Raw genomic sequence first — 21,670 nt, forward strand, 5'->3', positions numbered from 1 at the left:
ATGGACCAAGCTTTGTTAGTGATTGGGTGGAAGGGCTAAAGGAATCAGGAAATATGAAGGTAACTTCTATGAGCTTTGCTTGGCTAACTAGCCAAATAATGGTTCCACCAATAATTTAAAAAACAAAACAAAAGAACACAGGAAGAAGAGTGGATTTAAAGGAGAAAGATGGTAAGTTCTGCTTTCCACAGTGTGACTCTCAAGGGCCTAGAAGGAATCTAGATGATACTGTCTAAGCCAAGCATTCCACACAAAAAGGACTTGGCTTGTCCTAAAAACTACTTAGTTTTCTGATCAAGAGTGAAATAATAATTATGAGGGAAGTTCTTGGAGACATGTATGAAATCAAAAGAAAGCAGGATAATTAATATAATATTAATGCAGCATTCTTTGGGCTTCCCCTGAGGTAGAAAACATTTAATACATTCATTTATGATAAAGTATTGGTGGCTTAATTTATTACTCCTCCTAAGAAATATCTGTATTTAATAAAAGACAGCAATACTTAACTGAATTCCTGATAAAAGAATTTCAGGTACCTCAATCCTAGAGATGGAACTTTTTTTGTGTGTGATTTTTTCGTAAATGAGCCTTCTAGAACGAAATCACAGTACATTTACAGCTGCTAATTCCATGTACATGGGGGTAATTTGAACATCTGAAAGTTGTCATAAATTCAATACATAGGTTTCTCTCATCCCTGAGTTAACTCCGCCCAAATATTTCCACATTTGTTTATTTCAAACATTTAAGACCTTCAGTATCTTGTCATCCTAGGTATAGAAAATCAGTTATTATTGACCAATAATGAAAAAAAATATTTACATGACCTATATTTTAATTTTTTTTTTTTTTTTGCGGTACGCGGGCCTCTCACCGCTGTGGCCTCTCCCGTTGCGGAGCACAGGCTCCGGATGCACAGACTCAGCGGCCATGGCTCACGGGCCCAGCCGCTCCATGGCACGTGGGATCCTCCCGTACCGGGGCATGAACCCGTGTCTCCTGCATCGGCAGGCGGACTCTCAACCACTGCGCCACCAGAGAAGCCCAGAATTTTAGGTTTTTTAAAAAATGACATTTTTCATCTCTACTCTCCCCTTCTAATTCCCTAAGGGTAATCATGGTCCCTTCAGACTACTCCATATCCGTTAGATGGGGGAAGGGGCAGGCATCTCCTCATCCCCACATAAAATCTCATTTGTGGGTTTCTGATGCATGATCTCTGGATTAAAGTGTATGAACAATGATCTTAATTACCTACTACATCCTTTAACAAGAAAGATTTAAGTGGTATCTCATGGATACATTAGTCGAGCTTAGCATATCTTCTTTGGAATCAGGAATAGAAGGAGTGGAGGAATGGAGATTCAGGGAGAGTAAGTGAATTTCTCAAAGACACACACTTAGTCTCAGAACCAGCAAAAGGGACTTGCTTTCCTGACATCTCTAACCACGAAGCAATGCTGTCTCCTTTCTGTTAGGATGCCATCATTTGTGAAACAGCCAGATCATGTGGGAGAATGACCCTGCTCTTGTGATTGAGTGGCCTGGGGATACTTTCTACTAGGCAAAACGCCACCCATCTCTCAGATTTCTTAACTTTGGTTTTTATTTAAAGAAGCATGCTGCTCACTGTTCCAACATCATCCATCCTTGTCAGCACCCAAGGCCACAACTTCATCTGAATCGCCAATGATATACTGCAGATAGAGTGCACCAAAGACATTAAATTCTATATAACATTTATGTGGACCCTGAGCCCACCAGAGATGGATTGATGCTGCCATAAAGTCTTGCAGTAGCCAGGCAAACAAAAGACTAAGGAGACATGGTGGTGGTGGTAGGAAAAGCAACAGCTTCCTCCGTTCACTTTCCCCCTCTGCAGAAACTGGCTTACATCTTATTTAGGAAATGAGAAAATTAAATGAGAGTACAGGGATTTTGGGGGGCCCAGCATAGAAGCAAACTTAGCCTTGATTATCAATGGTATTTCCAGCAGCCTTGGCTGGGCCAACAGCCAGCATGGGTAACAGGGAACTCAAAATATCCCACTTGCAAACCTAGGGCATCCTCCCAACCATATATCTTCATGGAGTAAAGGACTTAAGAAACATGGGGGTCAAAGTGGCAGTGGATCAAGCAAGGGTTTGCATGCATGTCTGTTGTGTCCCCTTGGCGGGTACCCTCAGCATCACTATCATGATGTTGTTTATGAGCATGTCCACCCAGGATGGACGGAATGCTGGCATTCCTTTCTGGGTGTCCACCCTGCAGACTGGATGAAAGACCGCAACATGCCTGGATTTGTGTTCGGGATTATCAGCGTGATGGGATCCATCTTTACCTGATCCAACAAGTATTTGGTAGGCACTCAGGAACCCGAGTGGACAATGATCTTACACAACAAAAGCGTAATGTATTTTTCATAGCTAATGCTAATCAGTTATGCAAGCACAAAATGTCCTTAAGCTTGCTGCAAACAAAATGACCAATGATCAGAAATGGGGCTTCTCTACCCCCATCCTCACCTATCCACATAAACGTGTATGTGCTATTGCAGAACCACTCAGTATGTCTTGTGTGCATTCTTCATGGACTGCCTGCAGCTAACTTTGGAAGATGCAGATTTTTAAAATCATTTAAACCGCAGCAACACATACACATTTAAAAAAGAATTGGTAACTAAGAAAGCCCCACATTCACACGAAGAAAGACAACAATAAATTGGACTTACCAGTTTAGGTTGTCTGAGGCAGCAGAGGAACAAGTTGTTGGTAATTGTCCAGCGCTTTCATTCAATAAATCACATTGGCTTTGCTTTCTCCTGTGGCTCAGCCTCTGCGCAAAGCAAGCAAACCTCCTTCCTATTCTGTGTAAAGAATAAAATGCGAGGAGGATCACTGCAGGCAAGAGCTGAAGTCCATGATCACTAAGCTACTCTTAATGCAAAACAAAAGAGCAAATGATGCACGGGGAGACAATAGGGGAAGGAAGCCGCCTGGCTCAGAGTCTAGGTGTGCTCGGGACTGCAGCCCTGGGAAGGCTTGATTTCTCAAGCCCTTGTGCATGTAGTAAAATGATGCCATGACTTCCTTGCGTCTTTAGTCTATGGTAACTGTGAGGCCCATCAGGAAAGGCTGGCCTGGACGACAAGCTACATGGCCAACACGACTGAATCGAAATGGATTGTTACTCAAGGATGAGCAAAGGGGCAATGAGGCAGCCAGTTAGCTTTGCACTATGTTAACTGCCGCGGAAGAAATATCGTCTGGCGTCCAGGAGCCCATCCAGCAACCTGTAACTGCAAATGGTCCACAGCTGCTTGGGACCAGAAGCACACAGGTGGCAGCCACATCCTCTCACCTTGTGGCACATGTGCAATCCTCTACAAGCTCCCAGCAGGAGCTAGGGGCATCTTTAGAAAGCTCCCAATCCAGTCGGGGCGGCTCAGCCAATGCTAGAGTTTTTGCCTGAGCAGGTTCTGAGAAAGTAGTCAGCAGACTTGGGACTTAGGACACCAAAAGACTCAGTCTTAGGAAAAAAGATTCCAGTGCTTCCATTCCAGCCTCATCTGGATGCACCTGGCTCCTTTCGCATCATTATGCTTTATATGACTAATAAGACACACAGAATGGATTTCCTAGAAAGCCACTTATGTAGGCACTTTTCATAGTTCTCTCTGAAATAAAATGGCAAATGACCTTCACAGCTGCTTATTAAATTTAGGGCATATAGGAATACCACACATGCACGCACACACATACACACATAGATACACACACGTCCCTAGCAACAGCACTGAGAATCTTTTCTAAAGCTCTATTCAGATTCTCTTTCTGTCAAATGAAAGCTTAGCTTCTGTGATGCCTTCAGAAATAATTTTGGACCCTTTTACTAGGCACTGATGCTGGTCTGTGATTTACGCCTGGAGCTGAATCAACTCCCCTATGTTGAATGTGACCCTGTAGCAAATCAGGAGAAAATCTCTTGGTTATAAACCAGAGGGTGGAGTGTTAATATTTGGCCTGGTAATTCATTAGGATCCCGGGAATAGTGTCTTGTATTCCTGAAAATCTCCCCCTTTCTAGAGACAGCATCTTACCCATCCCTAACAAGTGGCTCTTCTAGAGCTGGGATCCGAGGTAAGGTTCAGTGACATAAAACCTGGGTGCCCAAAGGAGGAGTTCCGTTAAGTTTTCCACAGTTGTTTTACTTTTTCTTTTCTCATTCGAAAGGGAAATTCTCTCTCTGGCACATTTTTTTCTCTCTTTCTCTCATTGAATTTATTCGTCCATGGAAGCATTGCTAGAAATAATCTAATTTGGGAATATGCATGCCCTTGAGGTTGAGAAGGCTATTTTTTCATCAAGGATTAAGAAAGAGTCAGGCTACCCTTTCACAGCTTAAGCCTAAATGATTGCCAGGTAAAACTTTACCCTTATCTCTAGGAAAGCTTTGACTTTAATGCAGATTGACTTAAATTCCATCTGCTGGGGTAAGCCAGGTGACTCTGAGTAATTCTACTAAGGTTAGGGGCTGCCTCACAGGGGTCATTAGTTTAATCTGCTATGCAAACCTAAGGGGATGATGCCGCCTGTAATAGTGACATTGCTTTCTGGAGCAAATGCTCAAGACTGAGTCATTTCATGAGCCCGTGTCTATTGCAAAGGAGATCCATTCATTCATCCGTTCATTTATTAATCCACCCCTCAACAGACATTTATTATTACTTAGTAGGCTAGATACACTGTGCCAAATACTTTAATGTTATGAAAAGCCTGCCAATAAGTATAAACTCCCAAACATACTTTAGCAAAATTCTCCATAATCTGGCTCTGCCTATCCCTCTAGCCTAATTTCTTACCACCTTCCTACTTGCCTTCCATGCTGTAGCCTTTTTGAATGTCTTTCAGTTCCTTGGACATGCCATACTGTCTCTTAACTCCAGAATTCTGCATATGATTTTCTCCTGTCTGAATGCTCAGTCCCTTTTGTCTGGCTAACGCATGTACGGTCTTAGAGTCTTGACTCAAACGTCATCTCTCTGGGATATTTTTCTAGTCCCTGGGCTATTAGGGCCCCCACTCTGTGGTCCTCTAAGACCGTATACCCTCCCATCATTATATCCATCACATTTTCTTGCACTTACTTGTTTAACATCAATCATCCCCATTTTACTGTAAGAGTTTAAGTGCAAAGTCTTTTATTCACTGCTCTATCTCCAGTGTCTAGCACAGTTCCTGGCACATAGAAGGTGCTCAAAAAATATTGAGTGAGTGTTTTGTTGAAGGGCTTAGCATGAATTTACTGAATGATGAATAAACCATCTCAAAGAATAACAGGGGTCTGAGAATTGAAAGGAACCCTAAAGTTCACTTAGTACATCTAATTTTTCTTGCCAAGTGGCCATCACTGAATGCTTGTCTCCTCTGATTATTCCTTCTCGACTAATCTCAGCCCATACTGATCACACATTTACTTTGTCCCATACCCCCCAGCACTTTCACAGCATGTTCTTGCTTTTTGTTTTCCAGCTGTTTCCTGGAGTTTGTCTCATTTCTACAAACTGGTATTCTCCATAACACTTAACATAAGCCTGCAATTATTTGATGCTGATTCATTCAACAACAAACATCTGAACAGGGAATTAAATGATCAGAGTCTTGCTTTAGGAAGATTACTCTGGTATTGGGGGAAGGATGGGTTGGATCAGCCAGACCTAGACAGGACTCGAATAATGACCACAGCTCAGAGATGGCGTTTAAAAGCAGCCTTGCCCTTTCTTTCCCTCTGCCCCTCCCCCATCGCCCCACCCTCCACATCATAATATCAGTGTTCTCATTTGGAACATTGAGAATGTTTGTTCCGTGCTCAGCACTTCCCCTCCACCCAGCTCCACCCCCATGGTTAGTTCACTTGCTTAGGTTATTCGTGAACATGTCTCACTGATTAAAGTTCCTTTGAAGACAGGGATTGCATTTTACTTATTTTTCAAATTTTCTTCCTCCAGCCTTTACACCGCCTGGCCTAGTGTCTTGCAGATAGTAAATGCTCAATAAATATTAAGAAAGAAAAGCACTTATTCTATGCAGAGCATTGGATAAAACAGTATGGTGAGGAGGGGTACAAAGTTGAATGAGACATCTTTTGAAAGATAAAAGAGATCTATTTAGTGAGAGAGGTGAAACTTATTATAATACAGGGCAGAAGTAAATGTGTCATAAAAAAGTATGAGCAATGTGCTAAGGGAGCACAAAAGAATTACCACTTCCTTCCGAGATGCTTAGGAAAGATTTACAGAGAAGGTTGCCTTTAAACTGGATCTGGAGGAATGAAGACCTCTGGAGGTTGAAAAGAAGAGAAGGGAATGGAGACAATGCACAGAATTCCTAGAATATTTGGCGATTGACAAGTAGTCCTGTTGGGCTGGAGTAAATGGTGATGGGAGGACCTAATGGAATTTAGGTTCCAAAAGTAGACAGGGGCTAGAATGGAGAGCACTCAAACACTGCATTAAAGAGTTTGGGCTTTATCGTATAGGTGACAGAGATTTGAGCGGGAGAATGTCAGTGCAGCTGATTAAAGATCCCTCTACGTCTAGCCATCATGGACCATGAACTGAAGTGGGAAGAACCTGGAAGTAGGAGGACATTGATGGTGAGGGACTGTGAGTGTGTAGATTAGGAAATGAACATGGGACACTCTTTGGAGGTAGAACTTAAAGGATTTGTCAGCAGGTCAGGCAGAGGAAGTGAAATGGAGAAAGAAGGTGGGTTTTCACTTGCATGATGGCAAATGACGGTGGTATCGATCCCTGTACACAAACATAGAGATAATTTAGGCATTCATGTAGTGCTGTGAGCACCTTGTGAAGACAGAGGAGAGAGCAGGAGACCGAGTCCTGGGAGCCAGGTGAATGTGCCTAGACTGCTTTGAAGAAGCCATTCAGCAGCAACTATAGAAGTCAGTAGAGGATGTGGCAGATGAACTACCTCTGGCAACACACAGGGCCATTTGCAAGGGGAAGGGTGTAGAATTTCCCTTGAAAGATTTCCCGATTAATTGTGAGGGTTTGCAGTTTCCCATCTTGGAGTTGTTTAGCTCAGTGGGAAGAACCCTGGTTTGGGATGGGGACTTTGAGCTTGAGTCCTTGAGCTCTCCTCACCAGCTGTGTGACCTTGGGCGAGTACTTTCTATCATGAGGTCTCAGCTTTCCCACTTGAAAACTGGGAGTTGGGCCAGTTAAATTCAAAGATTCCTTTTAGTATTGGACTGTTCTCTGATTTGTGAAGTGCAACATTTAGAATTTCAGAACACTTGTGATATTAGGCCAAAATCCACCAGCATCAGAAGCTACTAATGTCCACTGTCTCCTGCAAGAGCATGCCCATATTTTGAGAATGTCCATTGCAAACGCATGTCTGCCCTGCGGTTAGTTCCATGTGGTTTGTTTGTAAGACACATTTAAATTGATCACTTTCTGATGACCATTTTCTAACAATTTTTCACCCTTTTTATTCGGCGAAGATTTTTTTAAGGGGGTGCCTTTTCATCAGAGTCCCAAAATTAAGTTATGGGAAGAAAGCGGCAGTCCCTTACTGTGGTCGGTAAAGAGTTTGGCCAGCCTACTTCCGCTCCCTAATCTCCTGACCTTCCTTAGGGCGCGGCTGCTCAGTAACGGCTCTGATTCTTTTTTCAAAATTAAAATGTGCTACTTATCGAAAGCTGCTAAAAAGGAGACAAAAAAATAGGAAAAGAAAACTAACACCCCAGGGTGTATCTGAACATGCTTATTATGTGTGAAGTTGTTAGTAATGAATGTGAAACTCTTCCTCCTCCTCCCTCTCAATTTCTAAGCCCCAAAGAAAAAAGAAAAAGGGGTGGGGGAGGGCATTGGCTATTCAGTCCCAAGCAGACCTTTTCAAAAGGTGCAGACTGTTCATAGGCATGGTATTTCTTGATTATTTTGTTTTAAGCGCCAGTTGACCTTTCAGACTAAAAGTAAAGGTCCTCAAATATCCTGAGAAACCCTCCTTTGGATTTTTTTTCTCTAAGTCTTGGAAACTTAGATTCATGACATTCAAAAAGACTCTTCAAAAAGAGATGGTCCGTATGACTTCTAGTATGATTTGATGACAGGGTGTTTATCTGAACTAATCATGTGAGATTTTCCAGAGTTGCATTTTTGAGAAATGGGATTCTCTTAAGGAGGTTACAAACACTTCACTGAAAGCTTTCCAAGAACGGCTTCATTCGGCCTCTCTGCAGCCTCTCGCTGGGCTGTAGCACCGATGTGATAATCAGGGTCCTGCTTCTGAAAAGTCTTCTTGTTCTGGCTGCCACCCTCCTTTCAGTCATCATTAGAATTCTCAAGCTATGAATCCCCTATTGTCTGTGTGAGCCCGGGATCCCCACACCATGCAGAGGAAGGAATGTGAACCTCCTAGGTCTGGCTCTAAGTCTCAACCTTATCCAGCAGGTCACAAAGCCCCATTTATACGCAGCTCTAAAGTTTTATCATAATTCTTTATCTGCTCAGCCCCATATATCCTCTAGGGCAGTCCGGAGACGTTTGGTAATGAAGCTCATTTATCCTCATTTTCTCAATTGGCACACTTAAAGTTCTAATATTTATGTTCACACTGTCCTAATTTTGAATGTCAAAGATACTATGCTAGACAAGTAGCATTGCCGAAGGATAACTGAACCACGCAGAAGAGTTCACCAGAGTCTGAAACATGATGTGGTTTGTCATATTACCAATCATTGCATGAGAAATAGTTACTTTTAATAACTCAGTGAAAAAATAATAATAAATGCTGCCATTTATCAAATACCTCCTGTGTGTCATGCAGCAGTACCACTGAATCCTCACACAAAGAGGATTATCCGCTTTTTACTGATGAGGAAACTAAGGTTCAGAGAGATTAGTTAACGTGTTTATGTGCACTAAGGGGCTGAGCTGGGACTCAAACCCAGATCTCTGTTTGCAAAACCCATGGCATTTGTACCTCACTCCTTTGCCTCTTCCCAGAAATACAGTTTGTGGGTTGTTTTAAACTAGTATAACATACTTATTTTTTAATGACAAATACATGAAGAATTATGAACTTAGGGCTGTTAAAATGTTTTGGCCAACTGAGTAATGAGATTTGCTCTGATAAACATTGATTAGCACAATACCATGTCAGAGTAGGAATTTGCGGCATATACTTCACCTATCAATAGGTGGCAGCATTCACCTAAATCTCTCCAAGAGGAATTAGCACAGGTTACTTCTCCTCGCAGCCACCCCCAAGGCCATCTACATTCTATCATAAAGAAGAGCATTTACAGTAAATGGGTAGCTAAATGGATCGTGATCATGCCTCTGTATAGTGAAATTTGGACTGTACTGAGGCTGTAGGGGAGGACAGTGAACCCTCCCGGAGACCCTGGGACTCCACTCCATTCGCAACATTCATTTTGGCTATTTCTCTGGGGAGGTCTTTTGTTTGCAACTCAAAATTAAAGGGACTTTTGTGTCTTTACTTACTTTAAGAATGTTGTGTAGAATCCTAAAATAATTTAAAAATGAAATTGTTAATGCCCTAGAATTTGATAGTTCATGTGTTTATCATTCAGAGAAAGAGTTTGCTTAGATCGGGACAATAAAGCAACTGGCAGACTACATGGTTTCAAAACCTTACGTACAAGGCTTCCCTGGTGGCGCAGTGGTTGGGAGTCCGCCTGCTGATGCAGGGGACGCGGGTTCGTGCCCCGGTCCGGGAGGATCCCACGTGCCGCGGAGCGGCTGGCCCCGTGGGCCATGGCCGCTGAGTCTGCGCGTCCGGAGCCTGTGCTCCGCAATGGGAGAGGCCACAACAGTGAGAGGCCCGCGTACCGCAAAAAAAAAAAAAAAAAAAAACCTTACGTACATATACACCTACCCATCAAATCATATGAATCTTCACCAGGAAGCATGGAAACTGGAGTCCATAAGGACTTTTATAAGAGTTCAATATGCAAGTCAGAGTAGTCAAGCTGATGAGCCAGAATACTGAAGGATAAATGACTTCTGAATTTTAGGTGTATTCTTCCTCCACTTCTTCCTACTCCTGTGTCTTCTCTTTCTCCTCCTCCTCCTTTTTATTTTATTTTTTTTGAAAGAAAATCTTAATATAAAAAATATGTAGTTAAAAGTATTAGCACAGAATCTATCTCTATTTTCTAGCTGCCAATAAGAGTCTGCCTAGTAGGATTTACTTTTATAAAGTCAAGAAAACAGGTGTGGTGGTAGAAAAAAGGGCAAGCTGAAAGATGCTTAGACCTATCTTTTTGTTGACTTCTCCATTTTTGTTTGGGATACTTGGAACTGATCATCATCAATGACAACTGAAAAGCACTTAGAAATCAGATGAGAGGAAGAGTCCTAACTCTCAGAGCTAAGAAGTTGACTTAAGTAAGATTCTCAGGAGAGCAGCGTCTCTCAAAAGAATTCAGATTGGAAGGGAGAAGGCTTTGGAGACTGCATGTTAACTTTCTCTTTTATGTTCCCCAAATGGAGTGTCTTTGTCTTGTTTCACTGTGGTATTTGTAACTGCTTTAGTGCTCTCAGCACAGACTAACATTGTTAGAGTTACTTGGGGCTCTCCTTTCCTTACTGGATTGAGATCTCTAGGAGGGCAGGACTCAGACCTCACTGACCATTGGATTTGCCTCTCAGCTCAAGGATGGGGCCCCTGTGCATCGTCATTGATGATCATTGATGTTATTCAATGCATATATGTTTAATTCAACTGAATTAAAGAGAACTCAGAGGAATGCATTTTATACTTTGTTCCTAGTTTAAAGAAAAATTGCAGCTTGGGTGTTGGATACTACACATCAGTCACATTTCTTATTTCTCATCTAGTTCTTCCATTTCAGGACAGCATTGGTAAGTGACTGCCAAAGCCCACCACATCCCTGGAACCGTTAATTAGCTAATTTTATATCCTTGGCAAGGCCACTGTATTTTGTAGAATGCCCTGGCCATAGGAAGGTTAAATGCAGAGGCAGGCAAAAAAGCCATTACAAAGGATATTAAGTGACCCACATCTAGTGTATCATTCCAGTCACTAATGTTTCCTGCCTTTGTGGTTTGGAGACCCAACCTGCACTGAAAAGCAGAATGCTACAATGCTGTTTCCTAATGGTGGCTATCATTGTTTCCCATATTAGGACAAAGCTAAGCACGAGGGTAGACATTCATCTTCAAAAGCTTACAAAATTACATTCAACTCATTCGGCATATCAGGAGATATAGCCATGCTTGGGAAATGAATTACCCAGCTGAATATCACAGGCATAATGAAGTTGTCAACAGCAACAGTGCAGCTGTAGATTGTCTGAGTACATGTTGACTGTGCTGGCCATTCAGGGACATGCCAGGAAGGAAATTGTTGTCATATTATCCACCACATTCCCAGACTCGACCTGATATCCCCAGAAGCACATGGAAAACAACAGTAACAATAACAAACCAGAAAGAGCATCCTCTTATTCCCAGTATGGGTGGATTCTCTCTCCTCCTGCAGCTCCAATCTGTCATCTTCTTAAAAAAAAAATAACCATGACAAGGGAGTGTAAGTTTAGATTCTAACCTTCCAAACAAACACTTCACAATGGGCTGCTTTAACTCTGTTAACTTCAAAATCAGCCACAGTCCAGCAGGAACGCCAACAACGTGGTTGGAATTTACACCTTTCTTATGAGTCAAAGATGAAGGCATGTTGAGTTGTCCCTTTCTGCAGAAGTGTCTGAGCAGGTTGATACGTAGTGTCTTGACATCAACTAGAATCTTCTGAAAGATTTTCTCGCCCCCCCCCCACCTTTTTTTTTTTGGAAAAAAGAACACTTTTAGCTTTCTCCTCTATTAGTTGAAGGGGTCGGACTAGAAGATCTTGAAGGGCACTTCTGACTCTAGCATGCTATGATATCAAAAGGCTACTAAGAGCACTTAGCACATAAAAGAGTATCTCTGCCGCAAAGACAAATTGCTTTATTTCTAAACAGCTGCTCTTGGTTTGTACTGGAAATACAGTTGTCTCTCAGTGTTCACAGGGGATTGGTTCCAGGACCCTCCCGCCCCCTCCATGCTCCAGTCCCTTATAAAACATGGTGTACTATTTGCATATAACCTATGCACATCCTCCTGTATATCTTATATCATCTCTAGATATTTAATAATATCTAATACGATGTAAATGCTATGTAAATAGTTGCTGGTTCATGACAAATTTGTTTGCTTTTTTGGAACTTTTGGAAATTTTTTTCCTGAATATTTTTCATTGGCAGTTGGTTGAATCCACAGATGTGGGACCCACAGATATGGAGGGTCCACTGTGTGATCTGATACTTCAGAACCAATATAGGTGAACTTTCTTTCCCTAGAGTGCATTGAAATCTGCTTATAACACATGTGTTATTTATCAGGAATGTTTTCTTTTTAAAAAACTAAATAATGTAGATGTGCCTCCCTCATTAATAGAACCCTATATCTATTCATGTTTTCTTTGGATAAAGACAACAAGATGTTTCTATTGGTAGGACTGATGCTTTTGTATACGCTTACCATATTGCATGGGGGCATTTGATCCTTTGATTACCCAAGGTCTTCACTCAGTGAAGAGTGATTTGCATGAGTAATACTCTGGGCAGTTTTGGTGGTCAGTCAAGCCATAGAGAAAATTCTCCTCCTCCCACCCTCATTTATTTTTTTCTCCTGAGTGCCAGCCAAAACTGGATTTTCATAAACTCTTCCAGGAATATTTCTGTTTGGAGTTTAAGTCCAGGTTTAAGTTGAATTGTTGGTGCCTAAGACCAAATTTCACAACAGGTCCTCTTATCCTTGGTTAACTGATAAATAAATAAATCTCTGAAGAGGCCTGCCATCTTTTCCAGGTTGCTTTCTCCATTTACTTTGCAGCCCAAGAGTTTCCTAGATGATAGCTGTGTGGATGGCCTGGGATCCAGCCCCCACCAGATTGCTTACCTGCCTATCCCCACAAGGAATACCTCACCAGTTTGACAAACGGTTTATTTCCATAATTTCACAACATCGGAATTTTAGTAGAGAAGATATAAGTCTTTGTAAATAATCACAAAGAGTTGAGAATTCAAAATACTTAGGTAAAGGAGAAGTGAAGACGTTAATTGTATTTGCTCATTCAAACATAATAATGAAGACCTATAGCTGTGGGACAGGACCCAGCAATTATAAAGGTAGTATACACTGTCACTTAGACACTGGACCGTAAATGCCGCTTTACCCATTAAAATTACTCTCAGCAGAAGAGAAAAACTTCTTTCCCTTTCTCCTAAAAATGCCAGATCAAGTTTGCTGTGCAAATGTCAGTAGCATCTGACCCAAAGCACACAGCACCAAAGAAGTACTTAACGAATTGAAGAAGAAAGAAAAACAGGAAGAAATAAAAATAAAGTTAAAGAAGTTGTAGTAATACTTTTAAAGAAGGCTTTATAGATTCATCCTGTTAAAATTTAGCTTCATCTCTATTATTCCCACCTTCCCCTTACAGATGTTGGCACAGCCCTTTTATTCCTGGCCTAGTTCTGTCTTCAGACTTCTGTCCCACGTCCCTTTCTTTACTCCGTCCCAGACTCTGAAATCCCATGAGAGCAGACACAGGAGGGGCCAAATGGGGTGCCCTGGCCACTTTGTAAGTTTGCTCAGCAGAGCTTTTTCAAGGACTACATACGCCAAATACTCAATGTAATTCTTCTATGGCATTGTCAGACCTACCGGATGCACCTCGCAAGAGAGCAAAGGAACTGAATGGAATTAGAGGCTCAATGGCTTATTCACTTCATTCATTATTTGGGGGGAAAATCCAAGACTTTGCTCAGAGAGGATTAAAAGGACTGCAACAGGCATCTTCCGTCTGCGCTGCCAATCTAGCTAGGATAGTCTCTGCTTGGTTTGAAAAGGAGGTCACAAAGTTCCACTTATTTCTCAGATCCTCAACACTTAAACTCAGCATGTCAAACACAACCAAAGCCAGTTATTCATTCTCACCGCTCGTTCAGTAATTTACCTTCAGCATCAAAGGAAAGTAGGGATTTTCCTTATAGTCCACCTCCAAAAAGCATTTACTTCTTAAATTAAAACACACACGCACATACAAACACTAACACACACCACACTGCAGGTTCACCATCTCCTCTAGATATATAAGTGAGAAAATCAAGCACTTAGGAGCATTTATACTTCATCAACCAAATATTAATTTAGTGCAATGCAACATATGGGTGGGAGAAATTGTGGCTATATTGTAACTGATTAAATTAAGACTACATAGGCTGAAGAGAGTTACATGTAGCCCAGTGAAACGCACTTGCCCTTGAACAAGAAGAATTTATTTTGAGCTTGGTAGCACTGAGCGGTTGAGACTGAGAGTAGATTCCTTTCTGAGATGGCATCAGGCATCACACAAGGACCCCAGAGTTAGAACGAAATGGTTTAGAGTTTTGTTTGAAAAAGGACCACGGTTGCTTTCATTTAACCCAACATCATTACTGCTTTCCTTTCCCTACATCTATACCTTCTTCTACCACACCCTTGTCTAACAGGCCCTCAGGCACTGTAGACTGTTACAGATGAGGGAAGCTGAGGTCAGGGATCCGTTGAAAAGTACAGTACTTGGGAAATGAAATACCAGCTAGAGTAAGGAAATGTGACTAAAGGATTTTGAGTTTGCTACTTTTTAGCTGTGAATCTTTGGTAAGTCACTTGACTTTGGGAGACTCAATTTTCTTATCTATAAATTGGAATTAATAGTAGTTACCCTGCAAAATGCTTGAATAGACACATCACAACAGAAGATATACAAATGGCCACTAAGCACATGGAAGGGCGCTCAACTTGATTAGTCAACAGAGAATTGCAAAATAAAACCACAATGAGATACCACAATGGCTAACATCAAATGTTAGGGAGGATGGTGAGAACTGGCTGAATGCACGTAGATTGTTAAAGGGAGTACAAAATGGTATAATGACTTTGGAGAACGGTTAGGCAGTTTCTTATAAAGTTAAATATAATATACCTTATGACTGCAATTCTACCTTGGGTTTTACCCAAAAGAGAGGAAAATAAATATCTACAAAAAGAATTGTATGAGAGTACGTATAGTAGCTTTGGTCAAAATAGCCAATCTGGAAACAGACCAAATGTCATCAATAGGATAACAGATCAACAAATTGTGGTTTGTTATTAGTCATTCTGAGGAATATTACTTGACAATATAAGTGAATCTCAAAAATATTTTTTAATTTCGAGAGGATCTATTGCTGATGCAATTATTACTGACCTGTTAAAAGTATTTTACAAGTTATAATATTTGGATAAATTTTTTTTTATGTTTAGAATTTTTTTTGAATTTTATTTTTTTATACAGCAGGTGCTTATTAGTTATCTGTTTTATACATATTAGTGTATATATGTCAATCCCATTCTCCCAGTTCATCCCACCACCACCCCACCCTGCTTTCTCCCCTTGGTGTCCATACGTTTGTTCTCTACATCTGTGTCTCTATTTCTGCCTTAAAAATTGGTTCATCTGTACCATTTTTATAGATTCAACCTCTATGCGTTAATATATGATATTTGTTTTTCTCTTTCTGACTTACTTCACTCTGTATGACAGTCTCTAGGTCCGTCCACATCTCTACAAATGACCCAATTTTGTTCCTGAGTAATATTATGGCTGAGTAATATTCCATTGTATATATGTACCATATCTTCTTTATCCATTTGTCCGTCATTGAGCGTTTAGGATGCTTCCATGACCTGGCTGTTGTAAATACTGCTGCAATGAACATTGGGGTGCGCGTGTCTTTTTGAATTACAGCTTTCTTTGGGTATATGCCCAGTAGTGGGATTGCTGGGTCATATGGTAATTGTATTTTTAGTTTTTTAAGGAACCTCCATACTGTTCTCCATGGGCTGGATCACTTTACATTCCCACCAACAGTGCAAAAGTGTTCCCTTTACTCCACACCCTCTCCAGTATTTGTTGTTTGTAGATTTTCTGATGATGCCCATTCTAACTGGTGTGAGGTGATACCTCATTGTAGTTTTGATTTGCATTTCTCTAATAATTAGTGATGTTGAGCAGCTTTTCATGTGCCTCTTGGCCATCTGTATGTCTTTGATGGAGAAATGTCTACTTAGGTCTTTTGCCCATTTTTTGATTGGGTTGTTTGTTTTTTTAATATTGAGCTGCATGAGCTGTTTATATATTTTGGAGATTAATCCTTTGTCCATTGATTCATTTGCAAATATTTTCTCCTGTTCTGAGGGTTGTCTTTTCGTCTTGTTTATAGTTTCCTTTACTGTGCAAAAGCTTTGAAGTTTCATTAGGTCCCATTTGTTTGTTTTTATTTCCATTACTCTAGAAGGTGGGTCAAAAAAGATCTTGCTCTGATTTATGTCAAAGAGTGTTCTTCCTATGTTTTCCTCTAAGAGTTTTATAGTGTCCAGTCTTACATTTAGGTCTTTAATCCATTTTCAGTTTATTTTTGTGTAGGGTGTTGGAGAGTGTTCTAATTTCATTCTTTTACATGTGGCTGCCCAGTTTCCCTAGCACCACTTATTGAAGAGACTGTCTTTTCTCCATTATATATTCTTGCCTCCTTTGTCATAGATTAGTTGCCCATCGGTGTGTGGGTTTATCTCTGGGCTTTCTATCCTGTTCCATTGATCTATATTTCTCTTTTTGTGCCAGTACCATGTTGTCTTGATTACTGTAGCTTTGTCGTATAGTCTGAAGTCAGGGGGTCTGATTCCTCCAGCTCTGTTTTTTTCCCTGAAGATTGCTTTGGCTGTTTGGGGTCTTTTTTGTTGCATAAGAATTTTAAGGTTTTTTTTTGCTCTAGGTCTGTAAAAAATGCCATTGGCAACTTCATAGGGATTGCATTGAATCTGTAGATTGCTTTGGGTAGTATAGTCATTTTCATAATATTGATTCTTCCCATCCAAGAACATGGTACATCTCTCCATCTGTTTGTGTCATCTTTGATTTCTTTCATCTGTGTCTTATAGCTTTCTGAGTACAGGTCTTTTACCTCCTTAGGTAGGTTTATTCCTAGGTATTTTATCCTTTTTGTTGCAATGGTGAATGGGATTGTTTCCTTAATTTCTCTTTCTGATCTTTCATTGTTAGCATATAGGAATGTAAGAGATTTCTGTTCATTAATTTTGTATCCTGCAACTTTACCAAATTCATTGGTTAGCTCTAGTAGTTTTCTGGTAGCATCTTTAGGATTCTCTATGTATAGTGTCATGTCATCTGCAAACAGTGACAGTTTTACTTCTTTTCCAAATTGTATTCCTTGTATTTCTTTTTCTTCTCTGATTGCCATGGGTAGGACTTCCAAAACTATGTTGAATAAGAGTGGTGAGAGTGGACATCCTTGTGTTGTTCCTGATCTTAGAAGAAATGCTTTCAGTTTTTCACCATTGAGAATGAAGTTTGCTGTGGGTTTTTCATATACAGCCTTTATTATGATGAGTTAGGTTCCCTCTATGCCCACTTTCTGGAGAGTTTTTTTATCATAAATGGGTACTGAATTTTGTCAAAAGCTTTTTCTGCATCTATTGAGATGATCACATGGTTTTTAATCTTCAATTTGTTAATATGGTGTATCACATTGATTGATTTGCATATATTGAAGGACCCTTGCATCCCTGGGATAAATCCCCCTTGATCATGGTGTATGATCCTTTTAACACGTTGTTGGATTCTGTTTGCTAGTATTTTGTTGAGGAATTTTGGCTATATTCATCAGTGATATTTGCCTGTAATTTTCTTTTTTTGTAGTATCTTTGTCTGGTTTCAGTATCAGGGTGATGGTGGCCTTGTAGAATGAGGTTGGGAGTGTTCCTTCCTCTGCAATTCTTTGGAAGAGTTTGAGAAGGATGGGTGTTAGCTCTTCTCTAAATGTTTGATAGAATTCACCTGTGAAGCCATCTGGTCCTGGACTTTTTTTGTTTGTTGGAAGATTTTTAATCAAAGTTTCGATTTTTATTACTTGTGATTAGTCTGTTCATATTTTGTATTTCTTCTATTTCTTTCTTCAGTCTTGGAAGGTTATACCTTTCTAAGAATTTGTCCATTTCTTTCAGGTTGTCCATTTTATTGGCATAGAGTTGCTTGTAGTAGTCTCTTATGATGCTTTGTATTTCTGTGATGCCCATTTTAAGTTCTCCTTTATCATTTCTAATTTTATTGATTTGAGTCCTCTCCCTCTTTTTCTAGATGAATCTGGCTAATGGTTTATCAATTTTGTTTATCTTCTCAAAGAACCAGCTTTTAGTTTTATTGATCTTTGCTATTGTTTTCTTTGTTTCTATTTCATTTATTTCTGCTCTGATCTTTATGATTTCTTTCCTTCTACTAACTTTGGGTTTTGTTTTTTCTTATTTCTGTAGTTCCTTTAGATGTAAGGTTATATTGTTTATTTGAGATTTTTCTTGTTTCTTGAGGTAAGATTGTATTGCTATAAACTTCCCTCTTAGAACTGCTTTTGCTGCATCCCATATGTTTTGGATCATCGTGTTTTCATTGTCATTTGTCTCTAGGTATTTTTTGATTTCCTCTTTGATTTTTTCAGTGATCTCTTGGTTATTTAGTAAAATATTATTTAGACCCCATGTGTTTGTGTTTTTTACGTTATTTTCCCCGTAATTTATTTCTAATCTCATAACATTGTGGTCAGAAAAGATGCTTGATATAATTTCAATTTTCTTAAATTTACCAAGGCTTGATTTGTGAACCAAGATGTGATCTATCCTGGAGAATGTTCCATGTGCACTTGTGAAGAAACTGTAATCTGTTTTCGGATGGAATGTCCTATAAATATCAATTAATTCTATCTGGTCTATTGTGGCATTTAAAGCTTGTGTTTCCTTATTAATTTTCTGTTTGGTTGACCTGTCCATTGGTGTTAAGTGAGTTGTTAAGGTCCCCCACCATTTTTGTGTTACTGTCAATTTCTTCTTTTATAGCTCTTAGCATTTGCCTTATGTCTTGAGGTTCTCCTATGTTGGACGCATATATATTTATAATTGTTATATCTTTTTCTTGGATTTATCCCTTGATCATTATGTAGTGTCCTTCCTTGTCTCTTGTAACATTCTTTATTTTAAAGTCTATTTTATCTGATATGAGTATTGGTACTCCAGCTTTCTTTGATTTCTATTTACATGGAATATCTTTTTCCATCCCCTCACTTTCAGTCTGTATGTGTCCCTCGGTCTGAAGTGGGTCTCTTGTAGATAGTATATATATTGGTCTTGTTTTTATATCCATTCAGCAAGCCTGTGTCTTTTGGTTGGAGCATTTAATCCATTCACATTTATGGTAAGTATTGATATGTATGTTCCTGTTACCATTTTCTTAATTGTTTTGAGTTTGTTTTTGTAGGTCTTTTTCTTCTCTTGTGTTTCCCACTTAGAGAAGTTCCTTTAGCATTTGTTGTAGAGCTGGTTTGGTGGTGCTGATTCTCTTAGCTTTTGCTTGTCTGTAAAGCTTTTGACTTCTCCGTCAAATCTGAATGAGATCCTTGTTGCGTAGAGCAATCTTGGTTATGTGGTATTCCCTTTCATCACTTTAACTATATTGTGCCACTCCCTTCTGGCTTGTAGAGTTTCTGCTGAGAAGTCAGCTGTTAACCTTATGGGAGTTCCCTTGTATGTTATTTGTCATTTTTCCCTTGTTGCTTTTAATATTTTCTCTTTGTCTTTAATTTTGTCAGTTTGATTACTATGTGTCTCAGTCTGTTTCTCCTTGGGTTTCTCCTGCCTGGGACTCTCTGAGCTTCTTGGACTAGGGTGGCTATTCCCTTTACCATATGAGGGAAGTTTTCGACTATAATCTCTTCTAATATTTTCTCAGGTCCTTTCTCTCTCTCTTCTCCTTCTGGGTCCCCTATAATGTGAATGTTTGATGTGTTCTGTGTCATCCCAGAGGTCTCTTAGGCTGTCTTCATTTCTTTTCATTCTTTTTTCTTTATTCTGTTCCATGGCAGTGAATTATACCATTCTGTCTTCCAGGTCACTTATCTGTTCTTCTGCCTCAGTTATTCTGCTATTGATTTCCTCTAGTGTATTTTTCATTTTAGTTATTTTATATTTCATGTCTGTTTGTTTGTTCTTTACTAGGTGTTTGTTCTTTAATTCTTCTAGGTCTTTGTTAAACATTTCTTGTGTCTTCTCGTTCTTTGCCTGCATTCTTTTTCCGAGGTCCTGGATCATCTTCACTAACATTATTCTGAATTATTTTTCTGGAAGGTTGCCTATCTCCACTTCATTTAGTTGTTTCTCTGGGTTTTTTTCTTGTTCCTTTATCTGGTACATAGTCCTCTGCCTTTTCATTGTGTCTGTCTTTCTGTGAGTGTGGTTTTCATTCCACAGGCTGCAGGATTGTAATTCTTCTTGTTTCTGCTGTGTGCCCTCTTGGATAAATTTTTGATAACTCATTTTGAAGTACACATATTAATATATCTACAGGTGATGATTCTTGCAGATAAATTTTTCTGAAAAGATGTAATTCTTTATACAAATTGATTTTGTCTGTATTCAATTTTAAATATACATAATTGTATACAATGACATTGTAATGTTTCCTCTAGTATTTCCTGTAACTTATGGAGGTCATATAAGAAACTAAAAGTGGCTTCATGATTCATCTATCAGTGTATTTTTAATTATGAAAAAAATTTTAAACTTATGTTCCTCATTAACAAGTGGTTCATTTTTCATATGAAAATAATGTTCTCATGTTCAGTGCAATGATCTTTGAATTTAATTTCTATTTCTAGAAAAAGAAGAGCAAAATAAACTAAGCAGAAGTGAGGAGATAATAACGATAAAAGCGTAAGTCCATGAAACTGAAAATAGAAAAACATTAGAGAAAAATCAATGAAACAAAGAGATGCTTCTTTGATAATATAAATAAATTGATACCTCTATTAAGACTGATATAGAAAAAGAGAAGACACAAGTTATCAATATCAGAATTAAATGGGGAACATTATTGATATTAAAAGGATAATAAGGAAATACAATGAATATTCTACAAACATAAATTTGATACTTAGATGAAATAGATTGCTTTCTTAAAAAACAATGACTACCACAGTTCAGCCAATATGATATAGATCATCTGAACAGTCTTTTATCTACTAAGGAAATTAAGTTCATAATTTAAAAACACCGAAAATTGAAATCTCCAATCCCAGCTAGTTTCACTGGAGAATTTTACCAAATAATTAAAGAAGAATTAATGCCAATTTGACACAATCTCTTTCAGAACACAGAAAAGGAGAGAACACACCCCAATTCACTTTATGAACCTAATATTACCCTGATAAAACCAAAGACAGTACCAAAAAATAAAATCATACAACAATATTCCTCATAAATGCTGATGCAAAAATCATTAACCAAATATTAGCATTTGAATCAAGCAATGTATAAAAAGAATTAAACACCATGACCAAGTGGCATTTATTCAAGTCATGCAAGGCTGGTTCAATAATTGAAAATCAATCAATGTAATTCATCATATTAAGAGACTAAAGAAGATTTGAAAATCAATCAGTGTAATTCATCATATTAAGAGACTAA

General features: G+C 39.3%; 1 protein-coding gene and 1 long non-coding RNA gene across 2 annotated transcripts in view; one reads left to right on the top strand and one right to left on the bottom strand.

Annotated features, from left to right (window-relative positions):
* ANKFN1 (ankyrin repeat and fibronectin type III domain containing 1) overlaps positions 1-2,871 on the bottom strand; it is a 155,808-nt gene extending 152,937 nt beyond the window's left edge. The window contains exon 1 of the mRNA XM_033431763.2: positions 2,735-2,871. The gene's annotated coding sequence lies outside the window, so the exon portion shown is untranslated. The remainder of the gene's footprint in view (positions 1-2,734) is intronic.
* LOC125962032 (uncharacterized) overlaps positions 1-21,670 on the top strand; it is a 145,214-nt gene that overhangs the window by 42,623 nt on the left and 80,921 nt on the right. The window contains exon 2 of the long non-coding RNA XR_007473323.1: positions 20,863-20,917. This is a non-coding gene — a long non-coding RNA (uncharacterized LOC125962032). The remainder of the gene's footprint in view (positions 1-20,862; positions 20,918-21,670) is intronic.

The sequence above is a fragment of the Orcinus orca genome, chromosome 19, assembly GCF_937001465.1.
Source record: "Orcinus orca chromosome 19, mOrcOrc1.1, whole genome shotgun sequence".
Classification (NCBI taxonomy): domain Eukaryota; kingdom Metazoa; phylum Chordata; class Mammalia; order Artiodactyla; family Delphinidae; genus Orcinus; species Orcinus orca.